We start from the raw sequence: 10857 nt of genomic DNA on the forward strand, positions 1-10857 counted from the left end.
GAGTTTTATTGCACTGGATTGACAGCTCAGGCTCAGCAAGCTGTCCCCCTGCAAAGCCATGGGGCAGAGGGCAGGTGACATGGCTCTGGGCACTGCCAGCTGCCCCTTTCCAGAGGGTTCCCCTTTAGAGGGGGTGGGAGTGGGGTGCAGTGACCATTCTGGAGACATTGACCTCTGGGAATCTTGGCCACGACTGTCAGGAACAATTTTTCCATACAGTGAAGTCAGCTGAGAAACATCGCTGCAGGCATCTTGCCTGTTCCTCTTCTCCTCAATGGTTTGGTGGCTCACCACCCTGTTTGTGGCACAGGTGGCCATCACACTGGGCTGGCAAACCCTGGGGTGATGCTATCTGTGTGTGGGGGAGTTGCACTTCTCCGGGTGGTGACTGATGTGACACTGCACGTGCTGCTTCTGGGTGCTCTTCCAGCAGTAACCTCGTCGTGATGGGCTGCAATGGGCCTTTCCCTCCCTCTGCTGGAAAAAAGCAGATATGTCCAGTGTCCATCCTGGGGACCTGGATGCCAGCCAGGGACATCTCCTGTCCCCTTGCTGCAGGAGCTGTCCCTCGGCAGCTGTGGTGCCTCTAACATGGTGTCTGCTGGTAAGGGGTGGGTTATTCTAATGGTCACCTCTCCCATTTCACAAGGGATGACAGTGCACATAGTAAAATAAGCCAATAGCTCACAGACCACCCAGATGAGTCCCTGTGGGGGGGAAACTGAGGCATGAAGGCAGAACTGCTTGGCCCAAGGTCGTACAGAAGGTTGCAGTGGGGAAGGAACCGCTCACAATCGACACTGAAATCCCCAGGAAATGTGCTTTGATTATAGTCCCAGATGCCTGGGCCACTTTGGCTGTCACACTATCCTGAGCTGGAGTTTTATTTCTTCCTCAAACTGTTTTTTTTCCCCCTTTTTTATGAACGAAATTCTCCCTTCACAGCTCCTGTTCTCTCAGGGGCTCTTCCACTCAGCGGTAGCCCAATTTCCTTTTATAGCTCGTACAATGACTGTCCTAATTACAATTAAAACCGGGAACACTCTAATCAAATCTTTTACTATTCTAGACAAACTCAGAAAATGAGTAGAATTAGTGACACATGGTGCAAAAAAAAAAAAAAAAAGGAAGGGAAAAATGTCCGTGAGCCAGTGCTAACGCAGAGAGAGTTAAAGAGGGCAGCGGGATTTTGGCTCTCATCTGCAGTAATTGGTGGTGGGAGGAGACACAGTCACCACTGTGGAGCAGGACTTGAGCATCCCTGGGGGTTCCTCCATCCTGCTGACCCTGTGCTAGCTAGACCCGTTGGTTTGAATAATCCCCCCCAGGAGTTACCATGGAAACAAAGCCTTTTGATGGTGAAAACCTTCAGCATCAAGAGTTAATCAGACCCTAAATGAAAATGGGGTTAAAGGCAGAGCAGGGATGTGTGAACAGTGGAGTCACTGGGGCAGAAGAAAAGCAGCGAGTGGAGAGTAAATAATAAGCAAGGAAGAGGGGTCTGATGTCTGCTTGAGCTCCAGCCGATGGCCAGAGGGGTTTAACTGTGATGGGAAATCACAGGGGTAAATTAATAGGCTGGATAATTATTTTTAATTTTCTGAAAGGCTGGTTGTATGATTTTACAACCAGCACCATCTCCCAGATCTGGGTGCTGATTTAGCTGGGGAAACACCCCATGCTGTGAAGTGGGAGGTTGGGCACGTGTCCCAGCTGGGTGGAAAGGTGATGTCCTGTCAGGGGACACAGCTTCATGCCAAAATGGGGCTTGCTGGAGCGGACTGCACATGCCATGGGCTGTCTCAACACGTGTTATCAGTCTGGGAATCTGAGCAGGCTACTCCAGAGTTACCAGCTAGCAGTACATGGTATAGAGAGGTGGGCTCCCATGTGTTTGTGTCAGGGAGGAGACAGGGAGGAGGTTTTATGGATACATTTCTTGGATTAATGCTCCTGGATCACGCAAGTGTTGGAGAGGTAGGATGGAGGCAGAGCCAAGAAGTTCAGCCCTTTCTGAGGTTTGCTGCTCATTTGGGGTTACAGATCCTGTCTGGATGATCACTGCAGGTTGTCTGTTTCCAGAGCTAGTGTAGTTTGCAAGGGATTGATGAAGGGCAGGGAGTGAACTAGGAAAGCAAAACTTGGAGCACAGTACCTACCACTGCTCCTATCAAACAATGAAAATAGTTCTGTCAGGGTAAGGACGTTTTTTCTGCTAGAGGGAGGAGGTGTTTGCAGCTAATCCCAGTACCATGTTGTTACAGTGGCCAAGATTTGTGAGGTCCCTTTGAATGAAAGGGAGAAGGACAGAACACAACTGTAGGGAGGAAGCTGTGTTCACTTTTAGTATCTGGATGAATGGGAAGACAACCCTGGCTGAGGGTTAGTGTTACAGTCGGTGATGGAGTTAAAAAGAAGGACCTTTAGTGTGGAGAACTGGGTGGAGCAGAACTCCCAAAGAGCCAGGGCAGTGGGTGTTGCTGTGTTTCATGCTGCCTGGCATCCCAATTTTCATGTGATTTAGTATCATGAAAGATCTCATGTTGGACCTGCCAAATGCATCAGTGTTCTTCCCATCCTAAACTGTGGTGTGATATTCCCTAACTCCCTTTTCAGGAACAACTGTATGTTTGTGCTCATCAATGTGAAACAGGATTTCCTCTACTAAATATGTTTTTTTTTTTTCTTCTGACCAGCCTAAATCTTATTGCAATATAATCCCCTTTCTACTGGTCCTGCTCAGTGGAGAGATGAAGACCAGATTGCTCACTGATCCTGTTTTGGAAGAACATCTAACTCCAAGGTCTCACTTATCTCCAACTTCCCCCTGCACTTCAGTTTTTGGAGATGTCTGAAGTTTCAGCAGTGAGGAAAATAGTCGTGGACAAAATGGGTGCTCAAGCACCTTTATACCTTAGAGTTTATCAGTTTTCCATCCAGTTCATGCAGTCTCACAGCAGGATGTGCCCTGAAGCCTCCCATGATGGAGGGGCACCTTAGAGCCAGGGGCTTGGTTACAAGTCATGAACAAGGAGCTGGCTGATCTCACTCCTTCCTTCACTCTCCATCTTTATTACTTTGTCAAAGTACTTTCAAGTATAATACTTAAATTTTATAGGTCTGAAGCACAAGATTATTCAATTTTCTTTATAGGCCCAGTTTGATAAATCCACTTGGAAGCCCGTGCTGTGGTAATTGAAATGCACTGCCTGGGGAGGAGGGAATTTCTGCACTGGCTTCAGCCTTCACTTCTGACCACTGCTGGCTGGCTGCATGGGCAGGACCCAGAAAACCTGATGGGATTCACAGGGCATGAGCTACCTGGGGGCCCAGGTGGGTCTGGATGAGATGGGATCTGGGAAAGCTGCTGGGACAGAGCTCTCTGAAAATGTTAATTCCATGTTCCTCCTCTTGTTCTGATCTTTCTGAACCATCCAAGCCTCAAGGGCTGTTGAACTGTTGGGGCCCAAATTGAAATGACAAATTACACAGGAAGCAAGAGGATGGCCAGGAGCTCAGTGTGGCTGCCACTAGGACGTTTTACATGCCTTCAGGAGCAGCATTTGATAATTCATCCCTGCCTGCACTAAGCCAGCAGCAGATGAATTTCTCAGCTGCCTCCAAATGATCAGAGGCTGAAAGATGGTTCTGGGGGCAAAAAGCCTCTTTGAAGGGGTTTGACACCTTTCTACTGGAAGGGATGAGTGCAGGAAACTCTCACCTTTGCCACAGTAGTAGGGAAAGACTGTGTCTTGAGGAAAGTTTTGGTGGGTCTGAGGCAGGAGGAGGGTTTGGACATGAATTTCTAGTTCACAAGGCTTCTGGGAGCCACTCAGTTTCTCTCTCATGCCCCATTCCACCTCCATTTTTGGGGGATTTGAACCAAAACTTGGAGCTTTTTTGTTTATTAAAGGATAGTATATCACGGTGTTTGTGACAACAGGGATTTGGTGCAGTGAGCCAGGAAGCTGTTTCCAGCCTCATATTACACATGTCCTTGATGTCCAGCTCTTCACTTGGAGTTTGTTAATTGGTTCCTGGCATTAGATGAACCTACCTGTGACAGACCAGGTTTCTTCCAGCATTAAGTTTCAGAGGAGCAGCATTCCCCAAAAGCACGTGGTTTGAAAGCTGACACCAGTTTTCCCATTTAAAAAAAGACTCTCTCCTCAGGGATCAGTCCTATGATGCAGCAATGCTTGGGGCTCCAGGGAAAGCTGTGGAAACACCACAAGTGCAGGGACCTCTGGGTTGTGTTCCTGAGGGTACTGTGGTGAGAGGTTTCTGTGCCGAGTGTTGGATTGAGGTCTTCAATCCAAATGTTGTTAGAAATTTCCCCTCACTGTTCAACAAAAAAATGTCAATGTTATACTGAAAGCAACATCGATCCTGTGTGACACCAAATATTTTGCAAAGTCTTGGAAAAAAAATTGGGAAAGTTGGTTATGTTTTTATTGCTTGAAAGGTTTGGCTTGGGCTAAAATGATGCTGTTTTTTCTCAGCTGAAAATTTGAAAAATGCCACAGCTGGGTCTAGTGAAGACCTCATGAGATGGAACTGGTCAGGTGTGAAGAGGCACCAGTTTCTTGATTTCTGCCTTCCCTTAGGGCAAAAAGCTGAGTGCAGAGAGTATGTTTTGAAAGCAGATTTAGGAGATGGTCCTGCCTGCTCGGTGCTTCCCACAGGCGGAGAGGACAATCCTTTCTGCTCGTTCCCTGCTGGCTGCAGGGATGAAGTGAGGTGGAGTATGTGTCACTGGGAGCTGCACCCCATAGTCTTGGCTCAAAACTTTCTCACTACAGCCAGTCTTTGCATGGCACTGGGAGGAGGATGGGAATGTGAGTGCATTGTTTCTGCTGGATAAGTTGCCCTTCTTTTCCTGTTTTAGACTTCATCCCCAAGGGCTGTTAATACAGCATTTCCCAGAAGGGCTAAATTTAAAGCAAATTGAAGTATATTATAGTTTTGGCTCCAATAGGTAGAACTGTATAACATTCTGACTTAATTTTTTCTTTCTCTCTGCACAGAGTGTATATCATAGACCGTCATTGTATTTAAATAATAGAGCAGAACCAGGATTATTTTGTACACTTTTTTCCTCCTCTCTGATCTCCCCATTGAAAAATGCATGGAAAGCAACAGATGTTTTGACTTTGTAGCTTGAACCTTCTCGACTGTTTGAAGATTTGATATGAAGTTCTTTGAACATCAGTTTCAGAGGAGACTCTCTTAGTTACAGTTGCCATGCAAAATTCATAATTAATGAAGATTTCAGGGTTATGGTGGGTTTTTTAAATGTTATTTCTTTATTTGTGTTATTATCTTGTACTCTTCTTAATCAGCTTGGAGGAGGGGCATCAGCCAGCTGGAAGAAACAGTCTCAACTGCACCCGAGCGTGTGGCACTGACTCAGGGGTAGCCAGAAGGCCTCTCTGACTAGCCATGGAGACACGGATGCTAATTGAGGCAGGAGCTGTTGAAAGGCACCTGGTAATTAGTTGCTGGGGCTCAGGCACTTACCTGCTGCCCAGTGTATCAAAGCAAGAGCTGTTCTAACTCGGAGGACTGGATTACCCTCTAGTGGCTGCAGATTAAATAAAGGAGGGATGTGCATTTCTTGCAGACGTGGCTCTGATTTACCGAATACTCCTGTCCAGGGGTGCAGTGTAGAGGGCAAGCAGAGGCTGCAGGGGAGCAGGCACCAGTTCCATGGAGAATACTGGGGCCCAGAGCCCCCCAGGAAGAGCACCTGTTGCAGTGTGATGCAGATGCCCAGGGTAGCTGCAGTTCGATAGCCGGTGCCCGATTGCCAGCACCAGAAGGGCTGGTTTTTGGAAGTGCCTGTGGCTGGGAATGCTGTGGCCAGGCTGCCTGGCACAGCATTGTGCTGTTGTGGCTATCACACCAGAGTTGTCTTTGGGATGTCTAAAGCAGATGGCAGCATCACTGTGGGTAGGCAGGGGAAAACTGACTCACGGATGGGCTGTGGGTTTTCTCTTGGCTGTCCCCCTTTTCTACCCAACAGCTGCTCTGGATATTTCTGTCATGGGGTGATCCCCATTCTCTGTCAAGTCAAGAGGTGTGGCAGGACCTTTGCTGGGCTGGCCTTGCCTGTAGCATCTTGCTTAGCAACAGCAGACATGCCCTCATCTGTGCTACCCCAGACTCTGAAAAATCTAAAAGAGTTTTTTTACTATTGGGTTCACCCACTGCCAATACTCTAGGGAGATTAGGGGTCATGGCAGAGTGACAGTCCCCTGTTTTTGAGGCAGGACATAAGTGACTCTATGGTGTAGTTGGCAATAAGCCAGCTGGTACCCAGGGATGTGTCACACCAGTGAGACTGACTGTCCTTGGCATCCCCTGGGAGAGGCAGCAGCTCAGCAGTGTCAGCAGTGACCAGTGATACTTTGCTGCCACCAGCAAGCCACCACTGGCTGCCACAGTAGAGGCAGTCAAGTCATGCATTTAATTGGTGTCTATTGGATTTTTTTCCTGCAGCTACAGTTTGTGCTACTTATTGTGACATCCATGAGAAGCGGTGATTTGGGCTTGTTTGTGTGTCTGACTTGGAGGATTTCTCCATGCTGGCATCTGACTCCTTCCCCCCATCCTGATGGCTGTTTTTCTGTGTCACTGGGCTGAAATAAAGGGAAACTTTTGGGTTGTGGGCTAGGCAGGGCAGGGGGCAGAGGAATGGGAGCACAGTCAGGCCAGCCATCAGGGCAGCTGCAGGGATGCCAGTCTCCCTGCTGCTGATGCCCCAGGACACGGCAGCCAGGCCTCTGTCATGTCACCATCGTGTCACCACGCACCCCAGCTGCTGGCTGAGCTTCAGTGGCTGCAGGGACAGAGCAGACAGGCCAGGCAGCAGCAGAGCTGTGCAGTCCCAGGGTGGCACATCCTGGACTGTCTGCCTGCAGAGCTGTGACTCCAGAGCATTTGGTGGCTTCACCCCTTGGAGGAGAGCAGAGAATGGGTGGGGTGTGGATTGTCCTAACTGTTTTGGACCCATCATTCCCTCAGCTGGGATTTCCACCTAGGGACTATCAACAATGGGTCTGGTGGACAGTAAATCCAAACTGGGTGATGGACAGAGCAAGATAAAAGGAAGGAGTGCTGCAGCAGTCCTCTCATTAGGCGTAGAAATGAGTCAAGACACAGACTCTCATTTAACAATGTGAAATTCTTCTTTACAGCTTAACCATCCTGACCCTAACTACAGCAAGCTCCTACTGTAGGGTCCAACTGCAGACTCTGACTGCAGGCTTTTACCCAGCTCTACTATGACTGCAGGCTCCAACAGCAGGCTCTAACTCCATCAGATCCAGAATGACCTCATAGCAGATCTTCAGCAGCAACTCTCCTCCTTATTTTGTTCTCTGTGTCTCTCTGGAGCATTCCTTCTTCCTCAGAGCTCCTCTACCTCCAGGTTCTCCCTGACCAGCCAGCCCACCCCCTTTGTCACACTTATCTTTACTAGTCACAACTGTGGCAAGGCTGTTCCTCTTCTTTGGTAATTAGTACAACTGTGATTTATTGGGGTGAGGTCACCTGTAATCCCTTCTTCTGCACCTACAAAGGAGGAATGCAGAAAGGCATCCTCTGTGAGATATGTGTATCTTAGCCATAGCTCATGTGTTTGTGATATCTCTTTGTCACTGGATGGGACGAAGTCTTGGAAGTTCTGGGCACAGACAAAACAACTGAGACTTAGAAGACAAAACAACTGAGACTTAGAGCTTCTCCTCCAGCACTGATGTCTCTTCTGCTCACTGGGTAGAGCTGGGCTGGAAATGCCTAACTTGGGTACCTGAGGTTTTGAGACATTTCACAAGCTAAATCTACACTTCTCAGCTGAGCCTGCTCTGCAGAGTAAGCGGAATGAACCCCACAGCCAGTAGTTCTGCTTGGTCAGGGGTCCAAGGCTGCTGCTCAGTCCCAGCACTGTGTTAATCAGCTGCTGTGGTGCAGGACACTGGTGCAGTACAGTGGGCTGCAACCTTCACCCTGCGGTGAAACTTTGTATTGCCAGGGCATCGACCACCCTGGCTCTGGATATGATGGTCCCTCCTGAAAGACTGGTTTTGATGCAGCCAGAAATGTCTGTGATGGGTTGGGGGCTGCCAGCAGACCTGTCCTCTGAACAGGGGGAAATACTTTGGTTGGTGCTCCTAAGAGAAAGAGAGGAGAAAGTCTTGACGTGGAGAGGTGTGTGCAGCTGCTGACAGCTCTTGGCTGGTATTGCCCTCTCTGGGGCTCTGGGCACTGTGCTGGCCCCGCTGTCCTTCAGGGAATGCAACACAATAGATGGTGACAGCACACAGAGCTGTCAGACTTGGCCTGTCATCCTCAACCAGCACAGTGGAAGCCTCCAGGGCTTGCTGCCCTTCCCTCCTGACCAGTTTGCTGGGCTGTGTGCATGTGAGGACTGTTAGCCACTGTCACCCTCCTGCTTCTTCCCAGACTGACCAGTCAGCTTCTTGTGCAAATGTCTGTCCTTTTTGTCTGTTTGGTGGTGGAAGGCACCTTCCTTCCTCCCTCTGGTCCTTTCTGGACTTTGCTGCCTCTCTCCAGTTCTTCCTTTGGATACATCTTTGGGGTAGTGCTGGACTTCAGCCACAGCAGAAGGTGCCTGTGGCATGGGACAGGATGCAGGGAAGCTAAAGGGGCTTCCTATGGGAGCCTGTCTCCTGACCAGCCACTTTTTTGGGATGTCATGGGCAACAATGCCTCCCAGAGAGCAGTTTGAGTGAGGTTACTTTGATTTTGGGAACAGGTTGTAGAGTGCAGCTCTTTTGAGCCATGCTGAGTCACTTGCCTTGAGCCAAAGACTGTGCCCTGCTGCATTTTCTATACTTACCTTTATTTACTTTTATTTGTGATATTTATGAGTGTCTCTAGAGTACTCTGAAGAAACAGTTCTGCAAACCCAAGGGATCCATATCCCTACAGCTGGATCTTGGCCTATGCAACCATCTCCTCTCCATTATAATAAGAAGTCCCCATTTCTCCTTTACCACTTAACCCTTTCTGCTTCACCTCCACTACTCAGGGGGAGCTGAGCTTGGTGGGATTGTTCCTGTCCCCCCCAGCAGCTGGGAGCGGTGGCTGTGGCAGGGTACAGCCAGCACTGCCCCTTCTCACCTCTGTCCCCACGCCCTGTGATGGTGGCAGCCCTGGCTGAGCCCCTCTGGAATAAGCCACCGTGGCAGCTGTGGCCTCACAGCCCTGCTGGGGCTCTGTGCTCGGCAGAGGGGAACAACTCGCACTCTAATCCGAGCAGACAGATTGAGGTCAAGCACGCCCTTCGTGCAACAAGCTGGGAAGGGCAGGGGAGGAGAGGAGAGTGTGTGTGTGTGCAGGGGACAGCAAGGAGGGCGAGAGAGGGACCACTGGTGCCTGGGCCCCTCCTGGCCCCTTTCTGAGGGGGCTGGGGTGGTGATGGGTGCCAGGCAGTGTGTGGGGTGTGTGGCCTGGCAGTGGCAGCCTGGTTTCACCGTGGGTGTGAAGTGCTGGCTGTGGGGTGGGACAGATCAGCACTGGGCACAGCTCTCCCACCATCCCATGCAGTTTGCTTGGCCCTTCTCTGCTGTGATTTAGGCTCTGGACAGCCTCCCAAAGCTGAGCAAGGTGAAAGGTGCTTCCTGGGGACAAGGAGCAGGGTAGGTAAGTATCAGCTGTTGTTGGCAACCTTTGAAGTCACTGTGCCAGGGACTGACCTGCCACTCCTGTGCCAAGCTACAGGCTCAGAGGAACAGGAGGTATCGCTGCTAAACCTGTGTGTGTCAACAACTCCGTCTGCTTCCATCCGCCTCTCTGCTCAGAGGCATGAAAATACCTGTGGGAAGAATAGCCCACTGCAGAGCACCCATCTGCCTGCTGCCCCATTCCCAGCATCTGGGCTTCCCTCTTGGCTCAGCCCTGCTGCCAAACTGAGCAGCAAGGGATGAACGACAAGCAGCTGGAGGAGGATTTAGTGCACTGAGGTTTGCTCTTTTGTGGTGCTTTGGCATTTCCACACTGTGCTGTGCATGCTGGTCACTGCTGGCAGGGCAGGACTTGTAGTGCTCCCTGCTTCATGTCCAGGCTTTGGTGTGGAGCCTTTCACCTGCTTCATTCAGCACAAATAACAGGGATTTAAAGAAGGGATGAGGTTTTAAACCCCAAAAATTGCTCCCCCCAAAACAGGGAGCACAGGCTGATCAGCCTTTCTTTGCAGAGTCTGGTGGTTGTTGCAAGAAAACACAATGCATTGAGCTCATAAAAAATTATACACAGGCATTGGAACACCTGGGTGTCCCAAACAGTGGCTGTTCCTCTGCGCATAAAGACGTGGTGCCTGATAAAATGAGCTCTTTGCTACTGGGAACCATGGAGGCTTCTGGTATCTTCTCATTTGGCTTAGGATGGAGATGGCTCAGTTTTCTTTCAGCCCAAGTAAACCTGTGTTATTAAGAAAGCCTTGAATGGCTCTGAAAGCATCTGCTCCTAGCTGGAATTGCTTGGACATATCTAAACTGTACAATACTCTGCGATGCCTGAACTCATTCTCTGATTGCCAGGAGGGGCACAGAGGTGTTTGTTGTGTGGCCAATGTCTTCCCCAGCTGCCCAGAACCCTGCTCCTTGTGCTCAAATGTCCAAAGGTGATGTCTCCTTGGTGTGACAGGCTCAGGGAGAGGGGCTGGGAGCTGCCTGGCTCTGAGAGCTGGGCTGCTCTGAAGCAAATCCTGTTAGTGGTGAAGCAGGATGAGAGGGACAGCAGTGTGGAAAGAGAATCAGCTCTAGACAGAAAATATATATATTTTTTGCCTGCTCCCTGGGAGACTTTTGAGAGTCTCAGAACAGCATTTCA

The sequence above is a fragment of the Parus major genome, chromosome 12 (assembly GCF_001522545.3).
Source record: "Parus major isolate Abel chromosome 12, Parus_major1.1, whole genome shotgun sequence".
NCBI classification, from domain to species: Eukaryota; Metazoa; Chordata; class Aves; order Passeriformes; family Paridae; genus Parus; species Parus major.